Source organism: Sus scrofa, chromosome 2 (genome assembly GCF_054392235.1).
Source record: "Sus scrofa isolate SSC_HxYL_T2T_F1_AM1 chromosome 2, Sscrofa_HxYL_maternal_Yorkshire_Landrace_v2.0, whole genome shotgun sequence".
In the NCBI taxonomy this organism is placed as follows: domain Eukaryota; kingdom Metazoa; phylum Chordata; class Mammalia; order Artiodactyla; family Suidae; genus Sus; species Sus scrofa.
The window spans coordinates 161,571,086-161,596,209 of NC_139384.1; the positions used below are offsets into that span (position 1 = coordinate 161,571,086).

The window sequence follows — 25,124 nt, forward strand, 5'->3', positions numbered from 1 at the left end:
GGGGCGCCAGGGCCCTGCTCTGGCTCTGCTTCTACCTGTCTGATGACCTTGGCTGAGCCCCCGCTTCGCTGTGGGCCTGAGTCTCTGTGTCGTGAGGATGGGGTCTTGGGTGGGATGGTGTCCAGGGCCTGCCAGCTCTAACAGCCTGTCCTTCGAGGGACAGTTCCAATACCAGGCCCTTATCCGCCAGGACAAATATTTGGGAAAGTGTGATGAAAGGCCTGGGGGAGGCGAGGGGAGGGGAGGGGAGCCCGAACCCAGAGAACTCCCACAGCTCCGCAGGCACAGCAGGAAGTGGAGGCGGCTGTGGGAAGGGAAGCGGGGGCGTCAGGGCTGTGGAATGTGGCGGGGGGCAGACCTGGCCCCCTGTACTCAGCCTCCAGCGGCACAGGGAGCCGGGGGAGAGGGGAGGCCTTGCCCCTAGAAGGGCCCCTCCTCCACTTCCCGTGGTTGGATGGGGAGACTGAGGCTCCGAGAGGGAAAGAGGTTTGCCCAGGGCCACACAGCAGTGCTTGTCCTGGAGGGAGACAGAGAGACTCGAATGGGGCAGCCAGAGGGGCAAAGACTCAGACTCCGAGAGAAAGGAAAAGCCCAGAGACGGAGGCAGAAAGAGACGGGAGCAGGGCCCGGAGGGAAACAGGCCCAGCCACGTGGGTCCTAGCTCCCATCCCATCGGCGCCTCCGAGGGTCCCAAGCAGCTGCCAACAGCCAGGCTTGCAAGGGCCTGACGGCAGTGTCAACAGGACGCAGGTCAGAGGTGGGGAAGGGCGAGACCGCGTGGCAAGGTGACAAGGGGACCTGGCGAGGTGGGGCTGCTGCCTTCCCTGAGGGCTGCCCAGCCCGGCGGGCTCCTGAGGTCACGCCCAGCCTGGCCCTGCTCCACTCCCATCTCAGCCGTCAGTTCCCAATCCAGGGCTGGCCTCTGGGTTTGAGTCCCAGCAGGGCCACCTCCTGTGCCTCTGTCTCCAGTTCTCAGAATGGGGGTGACAGTGAGGCTACCGCTTTCAGGGCTGCATCCCAGGCTCTCGGAGCAAATCTGCTCCCCGCCTCCACCCCGCCCCTTCAGGCCAGCGTGCCCGAGGGTCCCCTCCCCTCTCCAGCCCCCTCTGCAGCAGCCCCTGGCCTGTGTCCGCTGCCCAGCCCTCTGCTGGGGGTCAGGCCTCCTCCAGCAGGACGGAGCAGCGCTCAGCAGAGCCGGCAGCCCCTGCAAAGACCTGTCTGCCCCTTGGTGGGTGCCCTCTGGATCCCCCTTCCTGCCAGAGATCTTAGCCAAAGAAAATCATTAGCAGCGGAGGCTGGGGGAGGACCCATTTCAGCCTCCTGGTCGGCCACACTGTTTATTATTCTAAAGGAGGAATTTGGTCGGCTGGCTTGGCTCTGGCAGGCTGTGGGCTGGGCCCCTGGGGTAAGCAACCCCTCCTGCCCCCCACCCTGCACTCCCCCTGCTAGGTCCTGGGCTCAGGGGGCCTAGAGTCCCTGAAGCTTAGAGCTGGGAGGGGTCTTCTTGAACAGGCAGCAGAGGCCCAGAGACGGACAGAGTTACGGCCCAGTCACACAGCAAAAATGCAGACTCAGGCTGTGGGGCGAGGAGAGGCTGTCGGGGAGAGGGGAGCCAGCTCAGGGAGAGGAGCTGTCACCAGGGATCTCGGACCGGCTCCTCTCTGGATGATCGAAGCATTTCGCCTCCCATCGCAAGGGCCTTCAGAGGCACCTCAGTGAGACCAACTGAGGGTCCAGCCCTCTCTGGGCCATACAGGGAGAGGTCGGGGGTTCGTGTCAAAGGGCCATCTCAACTCTAAAGCTGCCGGGAAGGTTCTGGTCACCACAGTTCCCGCTGGGGGAGTCTGGGGCCTCGAGAGGAGGGCTGTACTCCCACGGCCGGAGCAGAGTGAGAAGCTCTAACAACCTGCTCTGTGGGTTGATCCTTTGCCCACGGTCGTGGATTTGCTGTGTGTGCTTCAAACAGACTGTCTCCCTCTCTGTTCTTTGCCCTTCGGGCGACTTCCCAACACATCAGCCAGCGATGTGGACACTCAGGAGGTGGCAGGAGGAAGCGTGGCGTGGACAGCAGACCCATGGACTGGGAAGACCCAGAGTGGGGCCTAAGGCCACGGCCTCCTGGGCTGCCCCGGCTGACTCGCTGGCACACCATTGTCCACCCAATGCCTGGTGGATGCCTGTGCTTCCCAGAGGCCGCTTTGTTTCCAGCCAGGGCCAGCAGGGCCCAGGTGGCTACTGTGGGGTGGTGGGCTGGCCTCTGACACCCCTGTTCTGCAGGGGCGGGGCTGCGCTCGGGAGGAGCCACCTGGGACCAGGTGACGTCACGGTCAGGGCCGAGGCACCTGCCTCCCGACCGCGCTCTCCTGCCGGGGGGGCCCTCGGAGAGGAGAGTGAGGGGACCCATGGGAGAGGAGGGGGGCCAGTTCTCATGACTCCTCCCGCTTCGGTCAGGTCTGGGGGACAGAGGCCCAAAGAAGGGGAAACGGCCCAGCTCCTCGCGCTGAGTCAGAGGGCGCCCCGGTGCAGGAGACGACCCTGAGGGAGCAGAGCCAGGGACCCCGAGTCCAGGCAGAAAGCGCGCTTGAGTCACTCTCGGAGCCCGGCCTCCGCTCCCCGCGTAGAAACCCCGGCTCCTTTCCCACCAGCCTTAATCTAAATAAATCCCATCCAGCTCGGCCACATCCGCTGACAGCAGCTTCCCTCCCCCGGGGTCCCGAGACTCCCACGACACAGGCGGGGGGAGGGGGCCTGCATGGCTGCCAGCGGGGGAGGCTTGCACACGGCGAGCACGTGCACACACAGCACAGGCTCCTGCCTCCGCACTCGCTCACACGCTGCTCTCACACGCCCGTGTGCCATGGCCCCGGTGTGCCTGGCCCTCACGCCGGCCCCAGGCACGGGCACGCCCACAGGACACATGCCTGCCCGCCACCTCTGTGCCCTCCCGTGTGGGCGCGCGTACCCAGCACAAAGCCGGGCACATACGACATGCACAGAGCAGCACGCCCTGCACCCCAAACTCACCGGAACACACACCCACTCGCAAGCCTCAAGCCAGTGTGCGCCGCGTGCCTATCGCACCGGGGGCTCTTCTGAGCACTTGGCATGGATTGATTCAGTTGTTGCTCAGACACGCTGGGCCCCATTTTAGACGGGGACTGAGGCAGCGGTGCCTAAGGACCTTGCCTCGGACACAGAGCAGAGACCGAGCCGAGGTCAGCTGCTCTTCTGTTTACCTGGTTTGGGCAGATGCCAGTGGCCGCTGATGGAAACAGACGGGACTAGTTGATCCAGCCAGGACAGGGCTTGGTGACTAGATGTGGGGGCTGGGGGACAGGTACCCTACAGAAGCCCCGCTCCTATTCTGGCTGGGGTCTGAGGGGCAGGGGTGTGTGTGGGGGGTGGGGGGGCACAAAGTACCTTTTTCCTTTTTCTTTTTTTTTTTTTTTTTTTTTCGGTCTTTTGTCTTTTTAGGGCCGCACCTGCAGCACGTGAAGGTTCCCAGGCTAGGGGTCTAATCGGAGCTGCAGTTCTCAGCCTATACCACAGCCATAGCAACGCAGGATCCCAGCCATGTCTGCGACCTACACCACAGCTCATGGCAACGCCAGATCCTTAACCCACTGAGCGAGGCCAGGGATCAAACCTGTGTCCTCATGGATGCCAGTCAGATTCGTTTCCGCTGCGCCACGACAGAAACTCCCTAGGTGCCATTTTCTGATATGAGAAGGAGGTGGCAGAGAAAGACTGGGAGTAGGCACTGAGCTGGTTTAGGGCTGGCAGGGGCTGTTGGTACCTGAGCGGCTGGAGGGACACTCAGACAGGAGGCGGGGAGTAGGCTGGGCAGAAACAGCACCGAGATGGGGCAGGAGGAAGCCCTGCTCTGGAGGGCAGGGCTTGGGGCCGGCAGGCGGTCTCGGGCCAGGGATGCTCTGAATTAACAAGATGCCAGAGGGAGGAGGAGGCCTGGCCGTGGGGTCGCGGGGTGAGAGTCTTGGAATGTCAGAGCTCTGAGGCCCTCGGGGACCGTCCATCTGAGCCAGCCGCCTTCCTGTGCTGCGCTGTGAGGCTGGGGAGACCGAGGCTCAGTGAAGGACCAGGCCAGGGCCCAGTGTTCTGACCTCAGCAAGCCAGGCTCCGGGCGCCGGCCGGGCTCCGAAGCACAGCTGACCGGGCAGCCCCTGCCTCCAGGCCCAGCTTGGATGCGAGGCTGGCGGCTCAAGGGCCCAGGGATCGCTGCAGCTGCTGCCCCTCCCTCCCCCAGGATAGTCCTGGCCTTGCCACACCTAGATCTTGATGCCAAAGTCGCCCTCCCTGCACCGTCCAGCCAGGCCGGGGCTGGAAACGGCCTCGGAGGAGCTCACTTGTTAAGTGGCTGGCGGAAGGGGGTCACGGACTCCAGTTTCCTGCCCGATGGCCTAGTCCTGTCTCCTCCACACCATGGCCGCTTCCCAGCCCTGCAGGCAAACCTCGGGGGCGGATCCCTGACTGAGAGGAAGGGCTGTGAGTTCAGGCTCAACTCCACCACCCACTCACGTGCCCTGCCCCTCTCCGAGCCTCAGTGTGCTCCTCTGTACCCGCAGGGGCCAGGGCCGTCCTGGGAACCCTTCCAGGGCCGGCATGGGGTGGCTCTTGGACGCTGCTCGGGAAGCAGCTGTGCTGAGCTGGAATGCTGGGGTGGGGGTGGGGTGCTGGGCAGGGGCCCGAGCGAGATGTCGTGACTCAGCTGGAAGAAGGCAGCCAGCTCCAGGCTTGGGGGCGCGTGGGGACGAGGATCTGGAGCCGGGGACTGAGTCCTTCTGCCAGCCGCCGGGAGAGCGTGACGGGGATGGCACGGACTGGACCTGGCCCGGGGTGGCCGCTGTGGCCTTGGCCCACGTGGGCTTAGATGTATATGCCACCTGGCAGCACCAGTCGGGGAGCCCCAGCGGGAGCCAGGCAGGGGGGCAGCATCCCGTGGGTTGGGAGAGAGTCATAGGCGCGTGCGTGTGTGTGTGTGTGTGTGTGTGTGTGTGTGTGTGTAAAGCTGGGAAGGGGCTGAGGCTCAGGGTGCCTGCCCCCCTCCACCCCATGCCCTCTGCTGCTGAAGGTCCAGCCCTTTGCCCGACACACTGAATCTCCACACAGAATCATGTGGAGACCAGAGAGGGTGAGGAACCTGGGCCGAGTCGCACAGCGCCGCAGCTCCATCGCCCAGGCCGGCCTCTGCTGCTCCAAGCCCCAGAGGGCCCACTGTTTGCCAGGAACCTCCATGGTCCCCCCAGCACACACAGTGGCAGAATCAGCTATGTGGGGGCCCCGGCATGGCGCCCAGTGGGTCCCAGTGAGGGGGGACAGGGCCAGCTCCCCGGGCTGCCGCTCTGGTCCCCGCCCTGCCCCCCCAGCACACACTGGGGGCCTCTGGCTCCCCTCCCATCCCACCATCAGCCTGTGCCCTCCTGTGTTCTCACACCCTGAATAACCAGAAGAACTTGCTGAAATGCCCGCTGGGTCCTTCCCTGGCACCTCATGGCCCTCCAGCTGCCGAGGAGCAGGCGGCTTCTTAGCCCAGCCTTCCAGAACCTTCACGCCCTGGCCTGGCCGCCAGGCGGCTGCTCCAAGGAAGGACGGATGGATGGACAGAGGGGGTTGCTGCCTGCCCAGCTCCCCGGGGCCCGACTGAGGCCCCCACCCTCTTGTCACTCGTCTCCCCAGGAGGCCTCCCCGGGGACACAATGGAAAGAAACGACCTACTTTCTGGGAGTTCAAAATAAAACGAAACATCTGTCTGGACCAGAGCCAGGCTGATAAAGACCGGCCCCATCCCCCCGGAGCCCCGCGTCCTGCCGCCACCCCGCCCCCGCCGCCCGCGAGCGCTCGGGGTTGGGGGAGCAGGCCCAGCGCCTTGGAACAGTCCGTGGGAAAGAGCTCAGTGTGTGCCTCACGGCCACTGGGGGCCCAGGGGAGGGGGCCCGGTCCCCGCACAGGCTGGGAACCGCGAGGAGGAGAAGGAGGTCACGGGGGAGGGAGGCCGGGAGCAGATCCCTGCCCACCCGCCTGCGGCAAAAGCGCTTCCGCCTCCGCAGGCGCCTCGCTGGCCTCCCTGCTCGCCCCACGGCCACCCCCAGGCCCTATGGCCTGGCCCAGTGGGTCCCTGGCCTGGAGGCTCTGGATCCCGCTGGGCCTCGAACAGCCCCTTCGAAAGGGAACCAGGTCTGAGAAAGCCTTGGAAGTGGCAGTGAGAGTCGCTCTCCCAGCGCCCGGGCTGAGCCTCCGTGTGAATGACCTCCGAACAAGCCATGCCGTCAGCACTGCTTCTGCCTTTTCCAGATGAGAGCCAGGCAGAGGGGTCACAGCCCTTGCCCAAGGTCACGGAGCTCACCATGGAGGAGCTGCGGGGCTTGATCCTGGGCCAACCGGGCCCGGAGCACGGGCTCAACAGCCACACAACAGCCCCCTGCGGCAGGGCAGGGATGACAACGCGTGGCTGGCACACGGTTCGAGCTTAGCACCTGTCACCAGGCTCGTTCCTCCACCGTCTGTCTTCTGACCCCTCCGACACTCTCCTCAGCTGGGCGAGGCGAGAATGGGCCGGACAAGGCAGGAGACGGACGCCGCCTTTCACGGAGCCCTACAGCCTTGGGGCTGGGGGGGGGCTGTAGGTGCCCCCCCCCACCAACAAAGCAGTTGTCCAGCCTTCAGGAGCTCAGCTCCCAAGATAGGGATCCACTACGTCACCTGGGGCCCATTCCATTCATGGGGTGGAGAGGGGGTACCCATGGCGCGTACGAGTTCCTGAGCCAGGGATCGAACCCGCACCATAGTAGTGAGTGAACCGAGCCACGGCAGCAATGGCAGTGCTGGATCCTTAACCCACTGAACCACCAGGGAACTCCCCACTCCATTCCAGGACAGTTCAGGATCCTCAGAGGTCAGGCTGTTGGCCCATCACACAGTCTGTCTCCCTGTGCCCTCTACCCGTTGGTCCTGCTTCCACACACCAAGGCCAGCGTGCCCCCTCTCACCCCAGGGCATCTTTCTTCCCATTCATTTTTCTGACGCTTCACAACCTGGAAACACACCCCTCACTGACCCAGAGCTGGGCACTCCGCTGCCTGAGATGCTTAGCCTCACAATCCCATGAGGCAGGGACAATCGCTTTTCCCATTTCACAGAGGAGGAAACCAAGTCTCAGAGAGGTGTGGCAGCTTGCCCAAGGTCACACAGCCAACAAGTAGTAAGCCAGTGATAAGCTGAGATGCAAACTCAGGCCCCTCTGACCCCAAACCTGAATTCTTTTATTTTTTATTTTTACTCTTTTGGGGCCAGGCCCACAGCATGCACAAGTTTGGGGGCCAGGGATCAACCTGCACACAGCAGTGACAACGCCGGATCCTGAACCCAGAGAGCCACCAGGAAACTCCCAAACCTGTATTTTTTGGCGTGTGTGTCTTTTCCAGGGCCATTCCCACAGCATATGGAGGTTCCCAGGCTAGGGGTCTAATCGGAACTGTAGGCAACGGCCTACGGAGCCACAGCAAAGCGGGATCCAAGCCGCGTCTGTGACCTACACCACAGCTCACGGAAAGGCCGGATCCTTAACCCACTGAGCAAGGCCAGGGATCGAACCTGCAACCTCATGGTTTCTAGTCAGATTCGTTAACCACTGAGCCACAACGGAAACTCCGCAAACCTGTATTTTTTTGACCGCTATTCTAGACTGCCTCACTTCTGCCCAGAGATGGGTCTGTTCACCGGAACCGGGTCCACATGAAATCCAGGCTCTCAGGGCCAGCAAGAGATCTATCCCAGCTCAGCCGGGAATGCGCGTGTCCACCGAGGGGTAGAATCAGAACCTTCCTGCAGTGTCACTGGGGACCCTGACAGTCAGCATCCAGGCTGGGGACAGCCTGGGTCTGTCAGGGTGGCACCCAAGCAAGTCTCTAGCCCAGCAGGGGTCTGACCCAAAGGAAGCAGACAGCGGCGGCCAGCCCTACCACAGCCTGCTGCGTTCTCGGCCCAAGCCTGGCCCCGCTGGGGCCCCAGCGGCCCCTCCACCGTTCACAGAGGGCCTGGGGGGCCTCTGCAGCTGCAGAGCTCCGGGTCTCCCCCATTCCTCGCCGCCCTCCCTGCAACCCCCGCCCCGACCGCCCCCCAGAGCCTCGTCTCTGGCCGGTGCCATGGCAACGGAGAGCACCAGGCCCTGGCAGCCAGAGGAGCCCCCGAGAGGGGTCCCAGGCTCAGGCTGGGGAGGGGGTGCGGCAGGCGCAAACAAGCAAACCTTCTGTTCCCCTGGCCGCTGCCAGCCCGGATCAGCCCTGGGCCGGGGCGGGGGCCGCACAGAGAGGGATTCTCAGAGCCAAGTGGGCAGGGGGCAGGCAGGCCGCGGCCGCGCGGACTGACCCACCAGCACGCGGCCGCCCCCGGCCGCCTGGAGCCACGTGGGGCAGGGCAGCCAGTTAACGAGAACCTGCCATTAACTGGTGCCAATTAGGCAGCATTGAGATTCCCCTCAGAGCCTGCCTGGGCGGCAGAGCCCGAGGGGAGGAAAGCCCGCGTTTCGTTCCCTCCTTGCTTCCTCGGCATCTCTGCCCTCACCCCCGACTCACCACCTACTGTCCCTCGACTCGTCACCTACTGTCCCTCAGCCTCCCGTCGGGGCTCCTCGCCAAGGCCTTCGAACAAGGTAATGCAAGTAAGACACAGGCCTGGCGCAGCGCCTCCCAAAGTCAGGGGCCACGGGACCCTTCTTCCTTCACCCGCGGGAGAGCAAGTCACTCATTCTCCTTGGCCTCAAGGCCCCGCTCGGCCGGGCTGTCGGCACAGGGCTGCGAGCAGCGAGGTGACGGGGACGCCAGGGAGGGTGGCCGCTCTTGTTGCTAACTGCCAGCGGCTCAGCCCAGGCGGGGGGCCTCCTGGCATATCCTCGAGGACTCAAAGGCCAACCCAGGACCGGGACCCAAGTCCAGTAACTTGCCATCTGCCCCCAGCTCCATCCTGCGCCTTCGCTTAGCCCTTGGTTTGACGTTTCGCAGATGAGGAGACCCAGCTAACGGTTTGGGAATGTCTTCCGGCTCCTCAACTGGGATTTGGCTTTCAGGCCGCGCCCCACAGATGCTTACACAGCACGAGCGATCAAGTGGCCGTGGAGGGCCAGCTCTTCTGCTCCTCAGTCGCCCCCCAATAACCCAGGACTCACAGTGCTGGGGAACTGAGAGAGGTAGGTGATGGTGACCCGTCTCCTGGGGACAGGCTGGTGCCCGATGCCAGCAGGCTGTGCCTGAAGCTTCACGGCACAGCCAAAGCCCCTGGGGACCCAGCCAGGCCAGGGTGGCAGTCCCAACCGGAAGCCACTTAATCCAGGTATAAGTCCCAGATCTGCTGCCTCGTCACTGCGACCTCTCTGGGGTTAACGTTCCTGAGTCCCCGGTTCCTGGAAAAGAGACATCCGTCTCCATTGCTGTGAGTTAGAGCTGATGACGAAGGGCCCCGGCTGGCACAGAGGAGGCGTCCCGTAAATGGTGACTCTCAGGGTTGTGGGACTATTTCAGTGGGGAGGAGTGGCCTTGAGTTGAGTTCTCTGGCGGACCATGCCAGGGAAGGCTATTCACAGAAGCTCTGAATGAGCCGTTCAGGGGGTGCGAGACCTCGAGGCATCTGGGTGAAAGGGCAGGGAGAGATGGCTGAGGCTAGAGGTTGGGGCTCTCTCGCAAAAGGCAGGTGATGGGCAGAGAAGGAGGGCAGAGGACACCTTGGGAAAAGGTGGGGAAAAAGTAGGAAGCCAGCTTGTCAGGGTGTTAGCAGTGCGGGGCCAGCTGCTGGCTGGGCAGTGATAATGCTGCAACTCCAAGCACTTATGGGGTGGGGGGCGCCACAAAGGAGAGTGACAGGAGAAGGCTGGCCTGCACAGTCGGAGGGCTGCATACTTAGAAGCACCCTAAGCATGTGGGAGGGTGTGGATTAGAATCGGGACGCTGGAGGCAATGCGACCAGTGCTGGGGATGAAGCCATCTCAAACCCGGTGGCAGGACCAGCTATGAAATTTGTGGGGCCGAGTGCAAAATACAGACGTAGGAACCCTTGGTAAAAAAACCAGTAAGCGCCCTAGCCCAGGAACTTGCCTAGGAGCAGCCCTAAAACAAAACAAACAAACAACACAACAAAACCATTAAGCGTTTCAAGACAACGTCCTGAGCATGGAGCGCCCTGTGACTGAACGCGCAGGATGCCCATGAGGTTCCCCCTGCTCCCTGGACCAACGGGGAGGCCACGCATCTGTCTGTCTGTCCACCCATCCATCTCTCCATCTATCCATCCATCCGTCTGTCTGTCCGTCCATCCATCTCTCTATCTATCCATCCATCCGTCTGTCTGTCCGTCCATCCATCTCTCCATCTATCCATCCATCCGTCTGTCTGTCCACCCATCCATCTCTCCATCTATCCATCCATCCGTCTGTCTGTCCACCTATCTGTCTATCCACCCATCCATCTCTCCATCTATCCACCCATCTGTCTGTCTGTCTGTCCATCCATCTCTCCATCTATCCATCCATCCGTCTGTCTGTCCGTCCATCCATCTCTCCATCTATCCATTCATCCGTCTGTCTGTCCGTCCATCCATCTCTCCATCTATCCATCCATCCGTCTGTCTGTCCGTCCATCCACGCATCGACCAACCTGTTTATCTGTGTCTCCATGTACTTATATATCACGCTTTCACTGTCCACTCAGCAGACAGGCCTCCGCCTGGGGTTGAGACAGGAGCAGCCCTCAGCCCAGTGAGTCACCATCATGCTCAATGCCCTGGGCGAGGGGTGGCCAGGGCCTAAGGGACAGGTTTGTCAATCTGACCCTGCCCTCTGGGGCTGACCCTGGAACACCCCACCACCACCACCATGCCCACTCAGCTTCGGCCTCAGGCTTGGAGAAGCTGGAAGCGGCGTGTCGTGTCCCTCATGGCTCCGCTTCCCGGGGCAGAAGGTAACCAGGGCAGCAACGAGATGTGAAAGAGCCTGGCAGGCCTCTCGGGGGCTAAGGCAGAGCTGGATGGAACCTCTGGGGTCGCTGAACTGTCCCCTTGCCCCTCACTTTACGTGTAAGGAAATTACGGCCGGGATGGAGCAGCGAGGGGACCAAAGTCCCCGCGAGACCACCCAGGGGGGTTCCCAGCCCTGCTCTGCATGGCCTGCTCCTCTTCAGCCCTAACTGCCCTGCGGCTCCCCCCAGGGGAGCGGGAGCCTGGGCGCTGGACCACAGAGGTGGGTGGTGCGCGTCCAGCGTCTGCAAGAGGAAGGCCCGGGCCTTCGGCCCAGGTCCCCGGCTCTGTGCTGCTGGCAAGGATCTGGATGACCCAGGGCACAGCCCTGCTTGGCACCTCGGCCTCCTGCCCGTCAAGAAGGAAGCTGAACCCAGTGGCACCCAAATCCTTTTCATCTCCGACCTTCAGAAGCTGTCTAAGCCCCTGGGCAGCTGCTCCCACCTCCCAAGGGACAAGTCTTTCCATCCCAGGGCGGAGAAGCTGGTGCCTCTGGCAAACGAAGGGGTTCGGGCACCTGAGGCGTGAAATAGCCCTGAGCCCAAGTGCGGGCAGGGCAGACAACACACTTTGATTTCCAGCTTCTGGCACGAGGCTGGGGGCAGGGCGCCCAGCGAGCATCCGAGAATGGCGGGGCCTGGGTTCACGGCCGGAGGACGGGAAGGTCTTTTTCCGGAAGGTTCAGGGCCTAACGTCTCGGGGGAGGAGGGGCTGGAGGTGGGGTGGGCTTTGGCACTGGAAGCAGGAAGTGTGTGAATTCCACACTCGCCCCGTTAGAGACGGCCTCTGCTCCTTGGGCTCTGGACCCCATCTCTCGTCTGTCTACCACAGGCCAAAGCCCCGCTTTGTCCTGAAATCAAAGCGTCTGAGGTTCAAAAATCAGCAAAGGGTCAGGGCATCCACACACACCCCGCTCACAGGCAACCCTCCGCTCCTTCTCCATCAGCATCCCAGGAAAATGGGCTTCTGGGCGCTGGGGAAATACATCCTCCAGCCTCCCGGGAAACGGAGCGCGTCAGTGGCCGCTCCGACGGGCAGAAGCTTCCTCCTCCTCGTTATGGGTCGCTGGTGCCCATTAGCGGTCATGCATCCTGACCACTTTCTGCAACATGTAGAGAAAGGGTAAGAAAACACCCTTTCATTGTGGAGTTAACTACGCGTGATCCCTGCGTACACCGCAGGGCTCGCGCAGCGGCCGCGTGGCTGGAGGCCTGGAGCTGCTCTGGGGCTGGACGGGGCTCAGGGAGCATCGGGTTCAAACTCCGTGTTTCACTGATGGGAAACTGAGGCCCAGAGAGGGACGGACTCCCGCACAGCCACAGAGGCTCGGACGACCGTCCCTGGAGCGCCGAGGGGCACCCCCACCCCATCGTGGGTTCTGGCATCAGAAACCCCGGGGCTAAGTCCGGGGCCCAGTACTTCCTCGCTGCGGGACTCGGGGCAGCTGACGCCACATCGTAACCTCTGGGCGCTGCTGCTTCTGTAAAACGGAGAGTTGCCGTCTGAGCCTCGAGATTGTCGCCGTGATTAAATTAGTTTGGCAAATATTGATCAAGTGCTTGTGAAGGCCCGGCCTGTTGTCAGCGCTGAGCGACACGGCCGCGGACTTGGCGGTGACGGACCCAAACCCAGGGGGACCTGCTCAGAGAGGCTGAAGCCCCGACGCCGGGGATCCCCGTGCGTGGCGGGGGTGGGGGAGGCTGTGGAAGACAGGGGGGAGGATGTGCCCCTTTCCGAGGTCTGCCACCCGCAGGGCCCTGATCTGTGTGCCAGAGTGGGCTGAGGGCTACGTGCAGGAATGCCAGGCCCCCCAATCCTCCCCCCTACACACCACAATGCTTGGTAGCCCATCCCGCACAGAGCGCCCCGACTCCCCTCCTTCAGCCTGAAAGGCAGCTGGTCTCAGGGCCAGCCTGTGCCAGCAGGATGGAGGTGAGCCTTCAGCACGCTTGTGGCAGCCACGGCCCTTCCCCTCCACAAGCAGAGCCCTTCGCGAGCCACAGAGCAGTTTCCTAGCCAGGTGGTCCATGCAGGAGGCGGGGAGGGCGCAGCCGCCCTCCTCCAGCCCCGGGCATCAGGCCTGACCCCGTCAGGTGCAGGGACAGAGCGAAAGGCCTCATCTACGTGCGCTCCCATCCGGCGGCTCACGGGGGAGGGCCCAGCGCCCAGAGCGGCAGAGCACCGGCCCAGGGTCGCACAGCAGCTGGGGCACAGGGGCTGCTGACTGTGCCCGGTCCTCCGAGGCCTGAGCCTGGTGTGGTCTCCCCACCATGCCTGCTGCCTTCCAGATGCGGACGCAGCAAGAAAGAGCCGTGGGGGCCTGAGGTTGGCCCCTTGGGGGTGGGGGTGGGAGTGGAGCCAGGCCCGGGCCGGGTCTCCTGACTCTGAGTCCTCCGTGCTTCCCGCTGCCCCACATCTGTGGGCAATTAGAGCCCCAGCTCCTCTTCCCGCAGGCAGGCGAGGGAGGGGCTCGCGGTCGGAGGAGGGGACGGGACGGGGCCTGAACGGGGCCCTCCTCCCTCGCCACACACCAGGCCCCGGTGGACCCGGAAGCAGGACAGGCCTGAAGCTGCCCCTTCTGGGGAAGAAGGAACAGGCCCTGTGGGGGGATGAGGGCTCGGCCCGGCCGGGTTCCGTGGGAGCAGGGGGTTACGGCCTTGGTCCCCGGCAGACCTCGGCCTAAATGCCACCTCTGCCGGCTGTGCGACCCTGGGAAAGTCGCAGCGCTGCTCTGACTCACTGGCCTCGTGCTCAAGGCAGGGCTCACGACAACACAGACGCCAAAGGCCTGCGAGGGCCCAGGGTCTGTGCCCGGCACAGGGGAGGAGGTGACAACGGGAACCAGCAGGTCCCCAGGGGCCGCAGCCTCAGGGCCCTGCTGCTCAGGGCAGGGGACGACCGCTGGACGTGAGGTGTCACTAGAAGGGCGGTCGCAGAGGCAGGGGACTCCCTCCTGGACATAGAGAAGCATCCGAAGGATCCCCGCGAGGTTCCGGGCAGGCAGCGGAAGGAGGGTGGGGGCACGCGGTCTCCAGCGAGTCCCTCCCCTCATGGCCACCCTTTCCCAGCCCCACTGCCCTCCTAGGGACACGGGGACCAGAACCCGAGACGGGGAAGCCTGGCGCCTGCCGTGTCAACAGACGCGACAGCAAGGCTGCGCAGAAGGGCATGGCAAGCCCTTGGAAGAATGTAAACCCAGAAAGGCTGCCTGGAGGAGGCAGAGGGGGGAGGTCCCTGGAGGAGAAGGGCCGTGGTGACGAAGGGCCTGTCCACAGGCAGGGTCGCGAAAATCCCTCCTGGGATCCTGGGATCCGACTGGCAGGAACACCAAGCCCGAGCCTGGAGGGTGGGGCAGGACGCGTCCTGACTCCCCAGCTCCGCCGCCCACCAGCCACGCCGCACCACTTTGTGGCTGCTCTGAGCCTCAGTCTCCTCCCACGTAAACTGGGTACAAAACCGGACCCTGCCTCTGGAGTTGCTGGTGCGCGTTACACGGGACCGCGCGTGTACACACCACGCGAACAGCAAGTGGCCGTGGTGGCAGCCGCTGTCAGGAGCCGGGGCTTTCTACAGGCACAGAAAAGGAACCAGAGATCAGATTCGGGCTTGGGGGGAGCGGAGAAGGAGGGAGACCACCAGGAGGCCTGAGCAGCTGCCTGGGACTGGAGGAAAGCGCCCCACAGCCGATCCCCCTTTTCCAGAGAGGAACCCCCAGATCCGACGGTCGGATTCCAGACGCCCAGTCTGGGCTGCGGGACGTGACCGCCAGGACGGGCCTGCCGTGGCCCCATCGCCTTCGCACTTTCCCAGCCGCTGGGGGTTTGGAAGGACACTTTAGGAATCTGGAAAATTTGCAAATCCATTTAAATCCTGAGACGTTGCCTGGCGGCTGACTGGCCTAAAGCCAGACAGACTCTCAGGGACAAGGCTTGGGCCTGGGGACAGAGGCTGCGAGTCTGAGGTCCCTGGTCCACGCACCCTGCCAGCCATCTCCCAATTCCTCTCTCACGTCCTTCCCGCTCTCCCTGCCCCTCCCGCAGGCGGTTCTATGCTTTGGAGGCGCCCCTGCCCCACTTAGCACCCAGCAACCTCTGGGGTTTGCTTGGGGCAGGAGGCGTCCACCCCAGAAGCAGCCGGAGCAGGAGGGAGCTCACTCCTCCGGCCCTGAGGTCGTTCACAGCCTCCTGGCCACCTCCCATCTGGTTTTGTTAAAAATATTTTCCATTTTTTGACCTACCCAACAAGGCGCAGTCTGGGACAAGGGGACAGGACCAGGGGCTGGGCTTCTCTCCTCTTTCCGGCACTTACCTTGCTGCTGATGCCTCCTGTGGTGTGGGCAGGGTCCTGGGCTCTGGCTGCCGCCCCCTCCAGGAAGACCTCCACACCGCCTACTCTCTGCTGTTACCAGAAAGACGTTGCTGGACCCGAAATGGGGCAGCAGCGGGCAGGGAGGCCGTGAGGACGGCTGCAGGCTCCCGGAGCCCCGGGAGAACCGAGGGAGTCGGGGGCTGCAGGGGTGAGGAGTGGCCTCACTCCGAAAGCATCCTTCTGGAGCAGCCGGGCTGCCAGGAAGGGCCGCCCTGGTCTGGCTGCTGCCTGGTGGCGCTGGTCAGGGGGGCCCGGCTCCCTCCTCCTAGTCCCTCCTCCTCTCGGGCTCCAAGTGGCTCACAAAACGGTCCTGGGTCCCAGACGGGGTGGGCAGGGACTGCGGGCTGCTGGCTGCCCCGGGAGCTCACACCACTGTGGGCTTGGCTGCCCCCCCACCTTGGGGGAAAGGCTGCAGGGCGGCCTCTGATTGGCTCAGCTGGGAGAAGGGGGCCGGAGCGGGGAGGGTGGACGCGTGCGTCTGTTTTCAATTTTCAGCCCCCTCTCTTCTCCCCCAAGTTTCTTGTTTTTCTTCCTCTTTCCCTCTGCTGCTCCCTCCCGTAGCCTGCTCGCTCAGGATGTGAGGGGATGTTTAGAAATTCCGCAGCCCACGCCAGCCAGCGGCTGAGTCACTTTTATTAAAGAGTGGCTGGCCCCACTCGCCTGCTGCCTGTCTCGGTGGCAGCCTCCCTTCGCCGTGGCGCCTGGGGGCGGGTCCCTGCTCTGTGCCTGGGCTCTCCCGTCTGCAAAGGGAGCCCCGATAACCTACCCGGTTGACTCAGTCCCCATCGGTTCACCTGGGTGCACTTCCTGTGCTTCAGCCCCGCGCAGGGGTGGGCGGCCATCCTCGTTAGGGCGGGGGGCTGAGAGTGGAGAGTGCACGAGAGAGGGCGCTCGCCGAGGCCGGAGGGAATTGGAATGGGCTTCGCAGGAAAGGGGGACCTAGACGAGGCAGAAAGCCCTTCTGAGGCCACCGGTCCCTCCTCAGAGGAAGAAGTCGAGACCCAGGCGTGAACAGCACAGAGAGGGAGAGCGACCCGCCTAAGGACACCCAGCAGGCTTCCGATTCCAGGCACCTTCCTCCATCATCCCCAAACCCTGGAGTACCAGAAAGGGTTGATCCCTCATGGTCTAGACCAGGAACTACAGCCCGGAAGTGAGTGTCCCAAAGTCACAGCTACGGCGGAGCCGAGCCGGGTCTCACGCGCGACGTGATGGAGCAGAAACAGGCCATCTGAGGCCGACAGCTGGCCCCCTGCAGTGTCACCAGGCGCCCCCACCCACCTTCTTCCTGGGTCCCTCTCGCGCATTTCCGCGTCCGGCTACCTGCCCTTTCCGTGCTCCCGGCCCCTCTGCTCCTCCACGCCGAGATCCGCCAGGGTGCCTCCAGGAACCCCGGGCCTTTCACCCTCACTCCTTGAACTCTCACTTCTCAGGTCAAAACACGTCTCTAGGCACAGACTCCTGGCCTAAGGGCATCATTTGCGAACAGCTTAGAGAGGAGTTCCTGTCGAGGCCTCAGTGGAAACGAATCTGACTAGTACCCATGAGGATGTGGGTTCGATCCCTGGCCTTGCTCAGTGGGTTAAGGATCCACCGTTGCCGTGAGCGGCGGTGTAGGTCGCAGACACGGCTCGGATCCCGCGTTGCTGTGGCTGTGGTGTAGGCCCGCAGCTACAGCTCTGATTCGATCCCTAGCCCGGGAACCTCCATATGCTGCAGGTGGGGCCCTAAGACAAAGTAAATAAATAAATAAATAGGCTTAGAGAGTCGAGTGAAGTCACCCCCCCATCCCACTACTGTGCACACGGGGAAACGGAGCCCCAGGGAGGGAAGAGAGGCGTCCGGGCACCCAGGTAGAGCCTGACTCTGCCCAGGGCTCCTTCCCTGCCGCCCTCTGTCTCCCCCCCACTCCCGGGGCTCCCAGGGTCCTGTTCCGGGGGGAAGGGGTACCTGAGGTAGGGTTTCACCGTAACCTCTCCTGCGGCCATTCCTGGCTGTGGCCCGTGGGGGTCGCCCAGCAAAGCATCTGGGCTGGGCCACACTGGGGAGACGGGCTCAGTCTGGCTCCAGGCCGCGGGGTGGGGGCCACAAGGGCCTCCCCAGAGAAGGGGCCTGGCCTAGGTCGCTGGCAACGTGGTCCTGGGGGATGTGGAGGACGCCAAGGGCCACAGGGTCCAGCGAGAATGGGAGGCATTTCCACCCGAGAGCGCTCGGGTATTGGGGTCTCAGGCCCGGCTGCAGCCTGCACGGCTCTGGGTGGGCACCTCGCCTTCCCTGAGCCCAGGTCCCCTGGGTGGTCTCAGCGGGCGGGGGTGGGGGTGGGGGCGCTCCACCCGCAAGTTTCTTAGCGTTGGACTCTAGCTGGGGGAGGAGGCCAGTGGGCCCCAGGGCAAGGGGACAGCTGGGGGCCAGAGATGCAGCACAGAGGGGAGGGGGCGGCTGCTGGTGGTTCCCCGGGGAAGCTGGCGGCCGCTGGTTTCCGGCCAGCCCGGCCGTCCGGCTGGCCCATCTGGAATCACTTAGCCCCTACCACCGTTAACCCTTGGCAGGCACCAGGGCTGCTATGCCTCCTCATAGCCGAGATGGGGCTGGGGGATTCGGAACCACCTGGAACACCTCAGGGCACTCGCTGAGGGCTGGACAGCCGCGGAAGAAGGGTCATGACGGACAGGGCAGGCTCTCCAGAGGGAGTGAGAGAGCTGGGTTCGAATCCCCGTTTCTCCAGTTCCAAGCTCTAAGATCTGGGGCAAATTGCTTAAGCTTCTGAGCCTTAGTTTCCTCCTCTGGAAAATGGACCTGATTCAAGGAATGGCTCTGAAGACTGTCGTCACTTGTAAGAAACGGCAAGGGCTACCTAGGGCGGGTCTGAGGCGTTCCCAGACGGGTGCGTCTCCCTCCCTCCGGCTGCAGCCCAGCCCCGTGTCCCCTGTGCTGGCTCTCCCTTCTCAGGGCCCCCCTTTGCCCTGGGAGCTCTGAAGGAGTGGCCAGTGGCCAGCGTGGGGCCGTCGGGCTGGGCGGTCAGCACCTGCCCAGATGCCTGGTCCAGCTGCACACAGGTGTCTTGGGGAGGCCGGGCTGAGAGGGTGCCGTGCGGGGAGTCCTGCCTGAGCTGGACTGGGACCGGGGCAGAGGGAGAGGGGAGCTGGGGGTCCTGGGGTCCAGCACGTCCCCTCCCCACTGCATGGTGGCAGAATCGGGATTAAATGTCTGAGCTCTGATCCGGGCAGTTCCTACCCAGAGCCCCGCCACGCCGTAGCTGCGTGACCCTGGCCACTTGTATGTGTGACCTCAGAGAGCCTCGGTGCTCTGAGTGGGAAGTGGGGAGTGCGTGCTCGCCTCACAGGTGTGGCGGGGCCGTCGGGATGCTCAGAAGGCGCTTTGTGCAAGGGGCAAAGTTCCACAAAGCCGCCTGCGTGTCAGGTGTGGCTGGGCGCTGCTGTCCCTGGAGTCCCCCTGCCAGGGCTGCAGGGACGCGGGAGCAGCGGCTCAGCATCCAGCAGGATGCCCGAGGCACAGAGATGGAGAGACCGGGAGGGCCACCCCAGCTCTGGCCTAGACCCTCGGGGCCCACGTGCTCCTCCGAAGGAGGACTGGGCTGAACAGACCCCCCCCCTGCTCAGCCCCCCACCCACACTCTTTAGAGCCGGAAGCCCAAGCTCTCCCTCCACGGGGCAGGGGCGGGGGGGCCCGGAAAGGCCCCCGAGTGGGAGAATTCCCAGCAGGCCGGCTCAGTGCTCGCCAGGGTGGGCCCGCGGCCACCACCTCTGGCTCTCCCACGCTCCTGGGGCTGGGGTGGGGACACGGCACACATGTCCCAGGCGTCGGCACGGTCCTCTTGCATGGCGGGCCTGGGGAGTCCTAGCAGTGCGTCCTAGCAGTGAGACAGACACAAGGGCCGCGGGGACGGGGCTGGGGTCAGCAGAGGCAGACAGGGCCTGGGAGCAGGAGTCCTGGCCCCCAGCTCGGCGTCTCTCCACAGGCACACCTGAGCAGGTAGGTCCTGGTTCCTGTGAGTAGGGGAGCGGAAGGGCGCCCGCTGGAAAGCACGCCTTCCCCCTGGATCGGCAGCCCGTGCAGGGACTGCCAGGGGGGCAGAGGCACCAGAGGGGCTTCAGGCCATGGCCCACCCTGGATTCCTAAGACTGCTCTTGCTGGGCCGGACTGTCACCACCAAGGCCTGACAGGGGCCCCAAAGACAAGGGCTTCAAGACCTGCCCACCTCAGCCTCACCCCAGCCTGCAGCTGGCTGGCCTTGGTCTCAGGGCCCCAGCGAACAAAGCTGTGTCCTTCTGATGCAGGTGGCTGAAGGCCCCTCAGAACCGCAGGGCCCTCAGCAGCCACGCATCTCCCCGTCTCTGGATAAACGGGGTCCCAGAGATGGCCAGAACCCTTTTGAGGACACACAGCGGGTCTGGAAGGGGGCCTGCATCCAGGCCCTTCTGTTTCTCCCACCGCTTATTTATGGGACAGCAGTTACCTGAGCACCTACTATGTGCCCTGTCCTCATAGAGCCCATAAGCAAACACCAAGGAAACCGCAAATGAATAATACGAAAATTGTGGCCAAGGTCATGAAAGAGACGGAGAATAACAGGAGGGTGGGAGGCGGTTCTCATTTAGGGAGATTAAGGCTTCCCTGAGGAAGAAACATTTCAGCTGAGATCTGAGGTTACGAGGCCACATACACTGCAGGGACAGGAACAGTGTTCTGGGCAGAAGGAACAGCATGTGCAAAAGCTTGGAGGCCAGAAATAATTTGACATGTTTGAACAGGAAGAAAAGAACAGCTGAGGAACAGGCTAGAGAGGCCTCGGAGGCCCAGCAGGAGTCTGGCTTTTGTCCTGAGGGTTGGGGGAGTGACGCTGTCACGGGGGTGCCCTCTGGGAGGTGGGCTCGCGGGGGCAGGGGCAGAGCCCGGGGCGCAGGACCAGTGGGGAGGCTCTCGTGGTTGCCTGTGGGCTACGCAGCCTCGCCCTGACTCCCCCCATCTGAAAGGCGCAGGGACGCGCTGCCCTGGGGTGGAAACTTCTGGGCCCCAGTCGTGCTGGACCAGTGACTCACAGCAAGACCTTCCTTCCCCTCCCTGGCGCTCTGTGCACCTCCTCTGAGCGATGGGCCAGACACAGCACTCCGGCAGAGGAGGACGTCCTGCCCCCGGGCCTCTGGCTCTAGCGTCCCCTCTGCTCCCTAAGCGGCTGGCCGCCCCCCTCCCCGCCTCCGCTTCTCCACTGAGAGGAGAGTCAGCACAGGACTGAGCCAAGGCCGAGAGCGCACTAGTAGTACCTCAGGACGCCGGCAGGTGGCGCCCCCAGCCGCTGGCGGGGCTGGAGGAGGCCCGGCGGTGATGGGGGCGCGGGGAGGGGGAGGAGGCGAGGGGGAAGGGCCCGGAGGAGCACACACACCCCTGAACCTCACATCTGCCCCCTGCAGGTGGGCAGGGGTTACCGTTCCTGCTTCCAGCTCAGGCCCTGCTCAGCAAGGGCGAGGTCCTTGGCCAAGGTCACACAGCGAGTCCAGGGCTGCCAAGGCCTGGGGGGCAGTCTGGTAAGCCTGGGGCTGGCCCTGGGGCCCAGCACCGTCTCTTAAGCAAATCATTTCCAACAGAAAGCTCAGCCCAGAACCTCTTCTCTTTCAGGGCCATAAACTTGACTTAAAAACCAAGTTATCACCAAGATCTTTATGAGGCCGCCCTCCCTGCGCTCCGCCCCGGACCGGACTGCCCTGGCGGGTGTGGGAGAGCGGCCCAGAGCGAGGACTTGCCGGGGAACGAGGCCACCCCCGCCCCGAGCCAGCGGGAAGGAGGGCGCCAAGACGCGGCTGCTCGCAGACAGGAGGGGCTGCGACCCGCTCAGTGGCGGGGCCTGTCACCCACACGTGGTCCCGGCGCCACAGCTGGACAGCTGTCAGAGGCAGCCAGTCGCCAGTGGGCACACAGGGTGCCTGAGGCCCAGGGAGGCCAGGGCTCAAGATCACATGACGCAGAGACCAAGGGGGGGGGACGGCGGCAATTTCAGACGCGGCTACAGTGTCCTGAGGGGGCACAGCTGGAGGGAACACGGCAAGGGCAGCTCAGGCCTCTGACAGAGGGGTCCGCCTAGGGGTGAGGGGACAGGGGACACTCCCCTGCAGGAGGAAGCCAGAGGAGGAAGAGGAACAGGTGTTTGTTTAAGCAAAACCCTGGGGTTGGGGGGAGGGGCGTGCACTGTCCTCCCAGGAGGCTCAGCCGGATGGGAAAGAAAAACCTCCAGGCAGGCCGCAGACCTGCTGTGTGGCCGCAGGCAGGTGACCTCACTTCTCTGAGCTCTAGCTGCTTCATCTGCAAAACGGGGTAGCAGTGTCACAGTGACCCCACCTCGCCCGGCTGTGTGAGGATGCAAGGAGGTTAACACACGTTTTTATTTTATTTTGGGTCTTTTTTTTTTTGTCTTGTTGCCTTTTCCAGCGCCACTCCTACGGCATATGGAGGTTCCCAGGCTAGGGGTCTAATCAAAACTGTAGCCGCCAGCCCACGCCAGAACCACAGCAACGCCGGAACCGAGCTGCGTCTGCAACCTACACCACAGCTCATGGCAACACCAGATCCTTCACCCACTGAGCAAGGACAGGGATCGAACCCGCAACCTCATGCTTCCTAGTTGGATTCGTTAACCACTGCACCATGACGGGACCTCCTGTTACCGTTTTTACATCAGGCTGATGCCTGGCCCCTCGTAACTGCTCAGCAGCAGTGGTGCTGTCATCGTTACCGCAATCCCAGCCCTGGCAAAAGAGCAAAGCCTGCAGCCGCTGCGAGGTGCAGTGGAAGGACCCAAGGCCAGGCGCCTGGAGACCTGCGTCTGGTTCTAGCACCGCGCCGACCTGCCACGGGACTCGGACAAGCCAGCATCCCTACTTTGTTGAAGCTCCTGGGCCTCAGTTTCCCCGTCTGTAAAATGACCGGGTGGATAGGCTCTAAGGGCTTTCATGGTCAGGTGCTCCAGAAGCTGTGATGCTCTCCTGCCCGTGGGCTCTTTGGCGGCTCAGCGGGGCTGGCCGAGGACTCCTCGAGCACCCCAGCTGGGCAGCAAGGAAGGCCAGTGGGGTCAGGGGACCCAGCTTCTGTGCCCAGCCCTGCACTCACGTGCCCTTGGCCAGGCATCGAGACCCCGCCGCACCTCCTTAGCCAGCAATGGAGCCAAGTGTCCTACCTTTCCCGGTCCCCGGGGCTCAGGACGGAGCAAGCCCAGGGCAGGGGTGGGTAGAGCTGCCCCAGGAGGCGGCTATGGGGTGGCAGTCACCTTTTGTCTCCACCCTGGGACAGTACGGCACTGAGGGGACCGCGGAGCAGCTGCAGTGGACTCCCCAGGCCTCAGGCCTCTGTGCTCTGCTCTGCCCTGGGCAGGGCACTTGTCCTCGCCTTGTCCAGAAGGTCCCCCATCTCTCAGCTACCACCCAAGTCCGGAACCCAGGCTTCAGGCCTCCTGGACCCCTGCCCAGCTTCCCTGCAGCCCTGGGGCTCCCTGAAGCCCTTGGCTCCCTGCCTCTCCTGTGGCTCAGTCTCCCCACCAGCAAAACCCTTGATAAAACCTCCCAGCCCCCACCAGGTCTGTCCCATCGGGCCTTGCTCTCCCTCCACGCCCACCTCCTGCCCCAGCTTGGGTCCCCACCCTGTCACCGAGCTCCAAACTGGTCTCTTGGTCCTGGGAGACCACGTGGCCCCTCCGTTCACCCTGTCCCTCTGCCCCCAGTGCCCTTCCCTGCTCCCCAGGGCTGTGACTCAAATGTCATTTCCTCTTGCAAGTCTTCCGGGCTCCTCCCTTGGGGAAAGCTCTCTGGACTCCGGCCGGGCCGCGGGGAGATGTGATTTTACCCCGTTCGTGATGACTCCCTCTGTCCCTGTCCCGCTCTGCAAGCAGCCCGAGAGCAGCGCCGCAGCCCGCAGCTGACGCAGGGTCGGCGCAAAGGCGGGGGGGGGTTAGGACACAGGGGCCCACGAGTCCCCCCACCTCGTCCCAAACGTCAAACCTTCCACTGCGCTCTGCCGTGGCACCTTCTCGGGGTCAGAAGACACCCGCTCCCCCTGCCCCTGGGACAGGGATCCTTTTGGCAGCAGCCCTGAGCGGGGACCTCCCGCAGTCACTTGCAGGCCCCCTGTGACGCTGAGCTCCGTCTTTCGCGACAGCCCGTTCATGACACGGCCCCTTAGAGAGCACCTGGCTATGGTGGGTTGCCATCCACGTCCACGCCTGCGGCCGGCCCTCTCCGGCCTCGGGTCCCCCTGTCCCCTCCCCACACACAGGCCTTCGCGCCCCGCTCCAGGGCTTGCCTCCTCCGGGCTGAGCAGTGCTAGTGACACAGAGGAAAGCCCAGTCCGCCGGGGTCTCTCCTTCCTTCTCTGCGGACCCTCGAGAGACCGGGTCCTGAGTGGAGCCCGCACCCCGCACGCCCGCACATCCACTTTGCCCGGCCCGGCCATGCCCCGCCCTGCTGAGGCAGTGACGTTTTCCCCCGTGTGGGTCTCAGCCCAGGCAGCCCTGTCTCCCACGAAGGGCATTCACTTTGCTGCATATACACTGGCCACACCCCTTCCTCTCCGTGCTCTCACCTGTACCATGCAAAGAATTCCGGCAAGCAGGGCGGGGCCCCCCGGGCTCACTGACCTACTCGGTTGCAGCATCCATCTGGGCCCCAGAAGGACGAGATTCTGACCGAGACCAGCCTCATGAGTGGGGCACTGCCGGCGCTGGGAACGGCCTCGGGTGGGGTTGGATGCTCGGCTTGGCCATCTTGAAAGTGATCGTTGTTGCAAAAGGGGTGCCCCGTACGCTGTGTCCCGACCCCGCCACGGCTGTCTAGCCCAGGTGATGCTGACCTACCCTGGCTACCTACCCTGAGGCTGTCCCCCTTCTGGGGGCCACACGGCCCTGCACATTTAGAGGCCCCCAGGAAAGGTGGAGGATCAAACCCCATACGGGGCTTCTGTGCAGCTCCTTGGTGCTGGACCTGCCATGGGAAGGGAACCCATTTCCACGAGGCCTCCTGAGCCAGAGCCCTGTGCTTTGGGACTCATTCCCCAAACCCCTCAACTGTGCGCCCACTGCCAGCTCACTGACAGCCCCTCAACCGGTTACCAACCAATCCTTCCTGGGTAGCTGTGGATTGCCTGGCAGTCTTTAACTGGGCGGAGTGGGGGAGATGCAGCAGGACACATGAAAACCCAAGAAGGGAGTTCCCACTGTGGCTCAGCGCGTTAAGAGCCTGACATAGTGTCAGTGAGGATGCGGGTTCGATCCCTGGCCTCGCTCTGTGAGATAAGAATCCAGCCTTGCTGCAAGGTGCAGGCCGGCAGCTGTAGCTCCGATTCGCCCCCTAGCCTGGGAAATTCCATAGGCCGTGGGGGGTGACCTTAAAAAGAAAATTAAAAATAAAAGCTCCACATCATATGAAAAAACTTTTAAAAAAATCCAAGCGGGCCCTAGCTATAATAAATGGGTCAGGGCTTTGGGATAAAGCCACAATGAAAAAGACGTTTTGAATCAACCGAAGCGCTTTGAATATGAACTGGGCGTTTGATCACACCTGGGAATTTGTGTTAATTGTGTTGGACTCGACAACAACGGCATATCAGGTAAGAAAACGTGCATGGGTTTTCGAGAGGCACGTGCTGAAGTGCGTAAAAGACACGAAGTTTGAGATTTGCTTTAAAACGTTTTCGCAAGAGAAGGGAGGGAGGCAGTTATAGGAGCATGGCCAAACCGCACA

At 63.3% G+C, this 25,124-nt stretch overlaps 1 protein-coding gene across 5 annotated transcripts in view; it reads right to left on the reverse strand.

Annotated features, from left to right (window-relative positions):
* Positions 1-15,760, reverse strand: part of PDGFRB (platelet derived growth factor receptor beta) — a 36,677-nt gene extending 20,917 nt beyond the window's left edge. For 3 of the 5 annotated variants that reach the window (XR_014839147.1, XM_021085013.2, XM_085015084.1), the window contains exon 1: positions 15,325-15,760. The gene's annotated coding sequence lies outside the window, so the exon portion shown is untranslated. Of the gene's footprint in view, positions 1-35; positions 174-8,588; positions 9,003-15,324 lie in introns of those variants that run through there. The other 2 variants (XM_085015083.1, XM_021085014.2) reach the window with 2 other exon arrangements.
* Positions 15,761-25,124: the final 9,364 nt, after the last annotated feature.